Source organism: Macaca thibetana, chromosome 10 (genome assembly GCF_024542745.1).
Source record: "Macaca thibetana thibetana isolate TM-01 chromosome 10, ASM2454274v1, whole genome shotgun sequence".
NCBI lineage: Eukaryota > Metazoa > Chordata > Mammalia > Primates > Cercopithecidae > Macaca > Macaca thibetana.
In genome coordinates, this window is record NC_065587.1 from 7,675,174 (window position 1) to 7,683,911 (window position 8,738).

Here is an 8,738-nt window from a genome sequence, read left to right on the forward strand (position 1 = left end):
GTGTTCACAGCAGGAAGCCCCCGCTTCTCCCACCTGGGCTCCGTCTTCTTTGCAAGGGGCAGGGGAAGCAGACAGGTCCCAGAGGCTGCTCGGCTCAGAGTAAGTCCCGTCTAGGCTGCAGCGCACCTGAGCCCCGCACTGGGAATTGAGGGCCGGGGGGCCTCTAACCGGCTTTGGGCAAAAAAAACTTCCCCGATCTGGGCTGTTCTCCTCCACTATGAAACGGGGTGTCTTGGGGGATCAGGATCCTGCCTGAGGTCTCCCAGACATTCTGAGACCCTGAAGGGAGCTCCGCCTGGGATTGCCCATCCGCGGAATGGGCGGGAGAGGGAGCATCGGCCTCTCCTGCGACCGCGCTTCCTGCAGGAGAAGCAGGGGCAGGGCGTGGCGGAGTTGCCCAAGTTTCCCCTCCCGAACCCCCAGTCGGAGGCGGCCCGCGCAGGAACCCCGGCCGCGGAGGCCCAGACCTGGCTGCCCGCCGCCTCCGCCCCTGACCCGATAGCCGAGCCCCAAGTGCTGCCCCGGGCCGCCCCCTCGGGTGTCCAGTCCTCGGCTCCGGCCTCAGTTTCCCTCTGTCCCGCGGCGCTGTCAGAGTCGCAGCCGTGCGGGCCCCCATTTCCCGCTGCCCCCTCCGCGTCCCGTTCTCACTCACCAGCGGCGAGGGCACGCTCCGGGAAGGGCACTGCCTGGCAGGAGTTAGCCAGACCGCTGTGCCCGCATCCGCCCCGCCCCTCTCAGCCGCCCGGCCCCGCCCCGCCACCAGGCCCCGCCCGTCAATCCACCGCCCGGCCCCGCCCCACTACCCGGCCGAGCCCCGCCCCGCTCCGCCCCGCCCCGCCTGGCAGCCCGGGCCCTGGACCCACTGGCATCCCCGCGGGACCGGGAGCTCACTCCTCAAAGCCACCTCTCCCGCGGGACGCGCTTCTGCCTCCCCCCGGCCGCGAGCGAGTCTCTCGGCTCCTTCTCCTCCCCACGGTGACCGGTGATGGCCGCCCGGCCAGACCCAGCACCTAAAACGTTGCCGTGTGTCCGCCGGCGGGTCGCTTGTGGTTTCTTCTAGTCTCATTTTCCCATCTATAAAATGCGGCAACAAGACCGATCTCCGAGTGGGGGATTGCCTCTCCTGAGGGCAAGGCCCTGAGCGTCCTCCTGCTCAGCAGCCTTGGCCCCATTTCCGGAGCACCCCAGTTCCTTGAGCTGTTGATCCAGGGCACGGAGACTGCGCGCTGCACTCTTAGTCCTGGCCCGACCACTTTCTGACTGGTTCTCTGGGTCTCCATCTCCTCATCTGTAAAATGGGCACAAACTCGTGGGACTGATGAAGCCACAAGGCGGTGATGCAGGCAGGACACCCCTCAGATGCTCGGCGCTCAGTGAGGGGAGAGGCTGCCATCATCACAGTCCAGAGGTGGCCTCCAGCTGCCCAGGTCCACTCCCATGCAGGGCGTGTCAAGCCCCAGGCCCTTGGCACTGTGGCTGTCTTGCTGCAGCCCAAGGCTGTCCCAGCTGCCTCTGGCCAACTCAGACTGGCAACACCCCTCAGCCTGCACCAGCCACATTGGGCCAAACTGATCCTGCAGGGGCCAAGGAGAACAGTGGCTACTTCTACCCAGACACAGAGGCTGGGAGCCTCCTTCCAGCCAGGCTGTACTATGGCTTTCCTAGGACCTGGCATTGTTGCCTTTGTAAGCCTCTTCCTCTATTAAAAGACAAACATATATAATCTATTTTTGACTGTGTTGGCCTAAAGACAAGGATAACCCAGGCTTGGTTCCATTCATCATTCATCTTTTTCTTCTGGGTTTCTTTTTCTTCCTTCCTTCCTTTCTTCCTTCCTTCCTTCCTTCCTTCCTTCCTTCCTTCCTTCCTTCCTTCCTTCCTTCCTTCCTCCTCTCTCCCTCCCTCCCTCCCTCCCTCCCTCCTTCCTTTCTTTCTTTTTTTTTTGAGACGGAGTTTCGCTCTTGTCTCCCAGGCTAGAGTGCAATGGCACAATCCCGGCTCACTGCGACTTCTGCCTCCTGGGTTCAAGTGATTCTCTCCTCCCTCAGCCTCCCAGCAGCTGGGATTACAGGCACCTGCCACCACGCCCGGCTAATTTTTGTATTTTTAGTAGAGATGGGGTTTCACCATGTTGGCCAGGCTGGTCTTGAACTCCTGACCTGAGGTGATCTACCCGCCTCAGCCTCCTAAAGTGCTGGGATTACAGGTGTGAGCCACCGCTCCCTGCCGCTTTTACTTTTAAAAAATTCCTTCTGGCCAGGCGCGGTGGCTCACGCCTGTAATCCCAGCACTTTGGGAGGCCGAGGTGGGTGGATCACTAGGTCAGGAGTTCAAGACCAGCCTGGCCAACATGGTGAAACACTATCTCTACTAAAACTACAAAAATTAGCCGGGCATGGTGGTGTGTGCCTGTAATCCCAGCCACTTGGGAGGCTAAGGCAGGAGAATCTCTTGAACTCAGAAGGTGGAGGCTGCAGTGAGCCGAGACGGCACCACTGCACTCCAGCCTGGTGACACAGCGAGACTCCATCTCAAAAAAAAAAAAAAAAAAAAAAAAAAAAGGCCGGGCGCGGTGGCTCAAGCCTGTAATCCCAGCACTTTGGGAGGCCGAGACGGGCGGATCACGAGGTCAGGAGATCGAGACCATCCTGGCTAACACAATGAAACCCCGTCTCTACTAAAAATACAAAAAAATTAGCCGGGCGAGGTGGCGGGCGCCTGTAGTCCCAGCTACTCGGGAGGCTGAGGCAGGAGAATGGGGTAAACCCGGGAGGCGGAGCTTGCAGTGAGCCGAGATCTGGCCACTGCACTCCAGCCTGGGCGACAGAGCGAGACTCCGTCTCAAAAAAAAAAAAAAAAAAAAAAAAATCCTTCTTAGCCGGGCATGGTGGCTTACGCCTGTAATCCCAGCACTTTGGGAGGCCAAGGTGGGTGGATCACCTGAGGTCAGGAGTTCTCGACCAGCCTGACCAACATGGTGAAACCCTGTCTCTACTAAAAATACAAAAATTAGCTGGGTGTGGTGGCAGGCGCCTGTAATCCCAGCTACTCAGGAGGCTGAGGCAGGAGAATCACTTGAACTGGGAGGCGGAGGTTGCAGTGAGCTGAGATCACACCTTTGCTCTGCAGCTTGGGCAACACAGTGAGACTCTTTATCAAAAAACAAAACAAAATAAAATAAAAATAAGACACACATGTGGCTGGGTGCAGTGGCTCACACCTATAATCCCAGCACTTTGGGAGGCCAAGGCAGGCAGATCACGTCAGGTCAGGAGTTGGAGACCAACCTGGCCAACATGGTGAAACCCCATCTCTACTAAAAATACAAAAATTAGCTGGGTGTGGTGGTGTGCACCTGTAATCCCAGCTATTCAGGAGGCTGAGGCAGGAGGATTGCTTTAACCCGGGAGGCGGAGGTTGCAGTGAGTCGAGATCACACCTCTGCACTCCAGCCTGGGTGATAAAGCAAAACTCAATTAAAAACACACACACACACACACACGTATACATTACAATAATAATACCAGTTGTGCCCATTCCCCAGGTTATGACCAGAACATTACCAGTGTCCTAGGAGCGCCCTGGGTCCTCCCAAGTGATTCCTCCCCACCTGAGAGGTCACCTTTACTTTGACTTGGGTTGAACACGCCCGTGCTTTCCTTTAGGGTTTTATGAATCCCACCCAGGTGTGTTTCCCTGAGTACTATGTGTGCAGAGAGGCAGCACACCCCCGGCTGGGGCAGAACAGGCGCCATGGCCAGGCCAGAAGACTCCCGGAAAGATAAACTCAGGTGAGTGCCTGGGGTACAGGCTGGGCCCAGCCTCTGTGGGCACTGACAAGAGCCCCCTCTGGGGCAGGCAGAGGGCATGGCTGTGGGTGGGGCTCCCCTGTTTGGACGCTGAGCAGAGCTGTGGTATGGACATTCAGCAGGAAATGGTCAGGGGCATGAGCCGTTCTGTCTCTTGCTTCTGAGCTCACAGTGCCCTGAGGAGTAGGGTGCTCAGACCTCAGAAGCAGGGTGAGGCCTGTCAGGTGGGCCATGTGTCCTCAGCAGACCCAGGCAGCAGGGCAAGAACGGGGCTTCCTCAGCCTGTGATCGGGACCAGCCAGGTGCAGGCAAGAGTCTGGGCCAGGGCCAGGTACAGTGGCTCACGCCTGTAATCCCAGCACTTTGGGAGGTTAAGGTGGGCAGATCATGAGGTCAGGAGATCGACACAATCCTGGCTAACACGGTGAAACCCCATCTCTACTAAAAATACAAAAAAATAGCAGGGCGTGGTGGTGGGCACCTGTAGTCCCAGCTACTCAGGAGGCTGAGGCAGGAGAATCGCTTGAACCCGGGAGGCGGAGGTTGCAGTGAGCCGAGATCTTACCGCTGCACTCCAGCCTGGGTGACAAAGTGAGACTCTGTCTCAAACAAACAAAAAAAGAATCTAGGCCAGGCTCTTGGGGCATTCTGTACCTAAATGAGCAGCATGGCAGCAAGGATGTTGGTAATGCCAGCTCTCAACACGTCTCGAGTCACGCTGCTCCCCGCTGGACAGGCTGCACAGGCTGGGTACACACACCATTCCCGAGTCTTTCTTCACCCCCTGGGGATGCCCCCGCCCCCTCCTGCATGGGTCTTTATTTCCTGGATTTCACATCTTCCTCCTTCTTGGTCCCCCCTTGCTTGTGTTGAGCCTGTCCTCCAGGAGTTCTTGAGAAAGACTGCCCGGAAGGTAACATTGCTGAATTCTTGCATCCTACCCCATAGATCCCCATAGATGGCTGACGCTTGGCTGAACTGGAGCTCGTTGTCCTTCAGAATAATGAAGAGACGCTGTCGGCCAGCTGCAGTTGAGCAGGCTAAAGCCATTCTGTTTCGGGAGCCTTTGGTTCTTTTTTGTGTTTTGTTTTTTATTTTTTTGTAGACACAGGGTCACGCTACGTTGCTCTGACAGGTTTCCAACTCCTGGGCTCAAGCAATCCTCCTGCTCTGGCCACATTGTGGATCCTTTATATGTAACCGATTTTGTTCTTCCTGGAAAGTTTTTAAGATTTTGGGCCCCAGGCCGGGCGCGGTGGCTCAAGCCTGTAATCCCAGCACTTTGGGAGGCCGAGACGGGCGGATCACGAGGTCAGGAGATCGAGATCATCCTGGCTAACACGGTGAAACCCCGTCTCTACTAAAAAGTACAAAAAACTAGCCGGGCGAGGTGGCGGGCGCCTGTAGTCCCAGCTACTCGGGAGGCTGAGGCAGGAGAATGGCGTGAACCCGGGAGGCGGAGCTTGCAGTGAGCGGAGATCCAGCCACTGCACTCCAGCCTGGGCGACAGAGCAAGACTCCGTCTCAAAAAAAAAAAAAAAAAAAAAAAAAAAAAAAAAAAAAAGATTTTGGGCCCCAGAGTTCTGTAATTTCACACTGATATTCCTCTATGTAGGCCTACTTTACTTTTTTTTTTTTTTTTTTTGAGACAGAGTCTCACTCTGTAATCCAAGCTGGAGTGCAGTAGTACGATTTCAGCTCACTGCAACCTCTGCCTCCTGGGCTGAAGCAATTCTTCTGCCTCAGCCTCCCGAGTAGCTGGGATTACAGGCGAGCTCCAACACACCCAGATGATTATGTGGCCTCATTTCCTCCACTGTGCCCGCACTCAACAGGCACTTTCCTGCTGGAAGCTCATTCTTTACTTTTCAGAAGTTGGATTATTTCTTTGATTTCCTTCCCTCTATTTTCTCACTTCTCTTTCTTTTCAAATTTGTGTTATGTAGCAATCACTTCTCTTTCTGGAACTCCTATGACTCAGAATGTAGAGCCTCTACGGCTGTTTTTCTAGGGGTTGTTTTTCTAACTTCCTTTTCTCTTTTTTTTTTTTTTTTTTTTTTTTTTTTTCTGAGAGAGAGTCTCACTCTGTTGCCCAGGCTGGAGTGCAGTGGCGTAATCTCAGCTCACTGCAACCTCTGCCTCCCCAGTTCAAGGGATTCTCCTGCCTCAGCCTCCCAAGCAGCTGGGATTACAGGCATGTGCCGTGACACCTTGCTAATTTTTGTATTTTTAGTAGAGACAGGGTTTCGCCGCATTGGCCAGGCTGGTCTCGAACTCCTGATCTCAGGTGATCCACCCGCCTCGGCCTCCCAAAGTGCTGAGATTACGGACATGAGCCACTGTGCCCGGCCGTCTTTTTTTTTTTTTAATATCACCTTTTATTTTAGATTCGGGGGTACATGTGCAGGTTTGTTATATGGGTATATTGTGTGATGCTGAGGTTTGGGGTACAATTGATTCTGTCATCCAGACAGTGACCATGGCAGTAGTGGGCAGTTTTTCAATCCTTGCCTCACTCCCGCCCACCTCTAGGAGTTCCCAGTATCCATTGTTCTCATCTTTATGTCCAGATGTATCAATGTTTCACTCCCATTTATACGTGAGGACATGAGGTATTTGATTTTCTGTTTCTGCATTAATTTGCTTAGGATAATGACCTCTAGCTGCATCCGTGTAACTTCCTTTTCTTGCTGACTTTTTTTTTTTTTTTTTTTGAGATGGAATCTCGCTCTGTCGCCTAGGCTGGAGTGCAGTGGTGCGATCTTGGCTCACTGCAACCTCCACTTCCTGGGTTCAAGCAATTCTCCTGCCTCAGCCTCCTGAGTAGCTAGAATTACAGGCGCACGCCACCACGCCTGGCTAATTCTTTGTATTTTAGTAGAGACGGGGTTTCACCGTGTTGCCCAGGCTGGTCTTGAACTCCTGAGCTCAGGCAATCTGCCCACCTCGGCCTCCCAAACTGCTGAGATTACAGGTGTGATCCATCACGCCCGGCCTTTTCTTCTTCTTCTTTTTTTTTTCAAACAGAATCTGACTCAGTCACCCAGGCTGAAGTGCAGTGGTGTGATCTCAGCTCACTGCAACCCCCACCTCACAGGTTCAAGCAGTTCTCATGCTTCATCCTCCCAAGTAGCTGGGATTACAGGTATGTGCCACCACATTCGGCTAATTTTTGTATTTTTAGTACAGTTAGGGTTTTGCCATGTTTGGCCACGCTGGTCTTGAACTCCTGAACTCAGGTGATTTGTCCGCCTTGGCCTCCCAAAGTGCTTGGATTACAGGTGTGAGGCACTGCACCTGGCTTCTTTTTTTTTTTTTTTTTTTTCAGACAGGGTCTCCCTCTGTCACCCAGGCTGGAGTGCAGTAGTTCAGTCATGGCTCACTGCAGCCTCATACGCCTGGGCTCAAGCAGTTCTCCCGACTCAGCCTCCTATGTAGCTGGAACTACAAGCATGAGCCACAGTACCCAGCTATTTTTTTTTTTCCTTTTGTAGAAACAGGGTCTTTCAAGTATCTGCTTTTGGTGAAGAAAAAAGGAAACAGTCTTGACTATTTTGCCCAGGCTGCTCTTGAACTCCTGGCCTCAAGTGATCCTCCTGCCTCAGCCTTCCAAATCACTGGGATTACAGGCCTGAGCCACTGTGTATGGCCAATAATTTTTTTTTTTCTTTCTTTCTTTCTTTCTTTTTTTTTTTTTGAGACAGAGTTTCGCACTTGTTGCCCAGGCTGGAGTGCAATGGTGCGATCTCGACTCACTGCAACCTCCGCCTCCCAGGTTCAAGTGATTCTCCTGCCTCAGCCTCCTGAGTAGCTGGGATTATAGACATGAGCCACTGCACCTGGCCCAGAGACCCTTTGTTTGTCCCTCTCCCGTGAAACCCCAGATGGGTCCTAAAGTAGGGGAGGGACATCACCCAGTGGCTAGGGAGCTGGAGGGGACCTAAAGATCTGTTTATCAAAGGCACCTCCAAATAATCCTCTTTGTTTTGGCCTTCTTTCACCCTTAGCTCTAGCAGCAGCAGCAGCTGCTGCCCATTCTTACGTTTTTGAGGATTCTGTTGTATGAGTAAGGACTGGCTCGCAGCCTTCCCCACTCCTGGCAGGGATTTAGCTGTCTGAGATCAGCCCAGTCAGGTAATACCAGCCGATCTGCTTTCCAGCTTCCAGAGATTCTACTGCTGGGGGTCCCCTTTCCTGTTCTTCCTGTCCTTGTATATTTATATCTTTAAATATCTCTTTGTTGTGGATTTATGGGCTTCCAGAGGCAGTGCTCTCTCTATGTGTCTTAACCTGAAAGTCTCCTCCATATATATATATATATATATATTTATTTATATATATATATATATATATTTATATATATATATATATATATATATTTTTTTTTTTTTTTTTTTTTTGAGATGGAGTTTCTTTTTTGTTGCCCAGGCTGGAGTACAATTGCACAGCGCAGTCTCGGCTCACTGCAACCTCTGCCGCCCAGGTTTAGGCGATTCTCCTGCCTCAGCCTCCCGAGTAGCTGGGACTATAAGTGCCTGCCACCACGCCCAGCTAATTTTTGTATTTTTAGTAGAGACGGGTTTCTCCATGTTGGCCAGGCTGGTCTTGAACTCCTGACCTCAAGTGATCCATCTGCCTCGGCCTCCCAAAGTGCTGAGATTACAGGCGTGAGCCACTGCACCTGGCCAAGCCTGTGTCTCTTGAGTTACTTTTAGGTTAGCATTAGATAACCCCAATTGCCAACCCCTATTCTGTCACTAACCACCTGTCACTCAATCTCTGAGCAACTATCCATCACAGCGTTGCTGTGAGGAATTAAATAAGCTAATATCTGAAACATACTCAGGGCTTTGTTCAATAGCATAAAGATCTATTGGATGCTTATTATGTGCCAGGCCCTCTGTGGTTTGTAAGAAAACATAAAAGAGA

General features: G+C 52.7%; 2 protein-coding genes across 6 annotated transcripts in view; both read right to left on the reverse strand.

Annotated features, from left to right (window-relative positions):
- Nucleotides 1-8,738, reverse strand: part of MPPED1 (metallophosphoesterase domain containing 1) — an 822,621-nt gene that overhangs the window by 361,975 nt on the left and 451,908 nt on the right. The window lies entirely within an intron of this gene.
- The window catches only part of TSPO (translocator protein), a 677,237-nt gene that overhangs the window by 11,648 nt on the left and 656,851 nt on the right, over nt 1-8,738 (reverse strand). For all 5 annotated transcript variants that reach the window (XM_050806137.1, XM_050806136.1, XM_050806132.1 and 2 more), the window contains exon 2: nt 653-736. The gene's annotated coding sequence lies outside the window, so the exon portion shown is untranslated. The remainder of the gene's footprint in view (nt 1-652; nt 737-8,738) is intronic.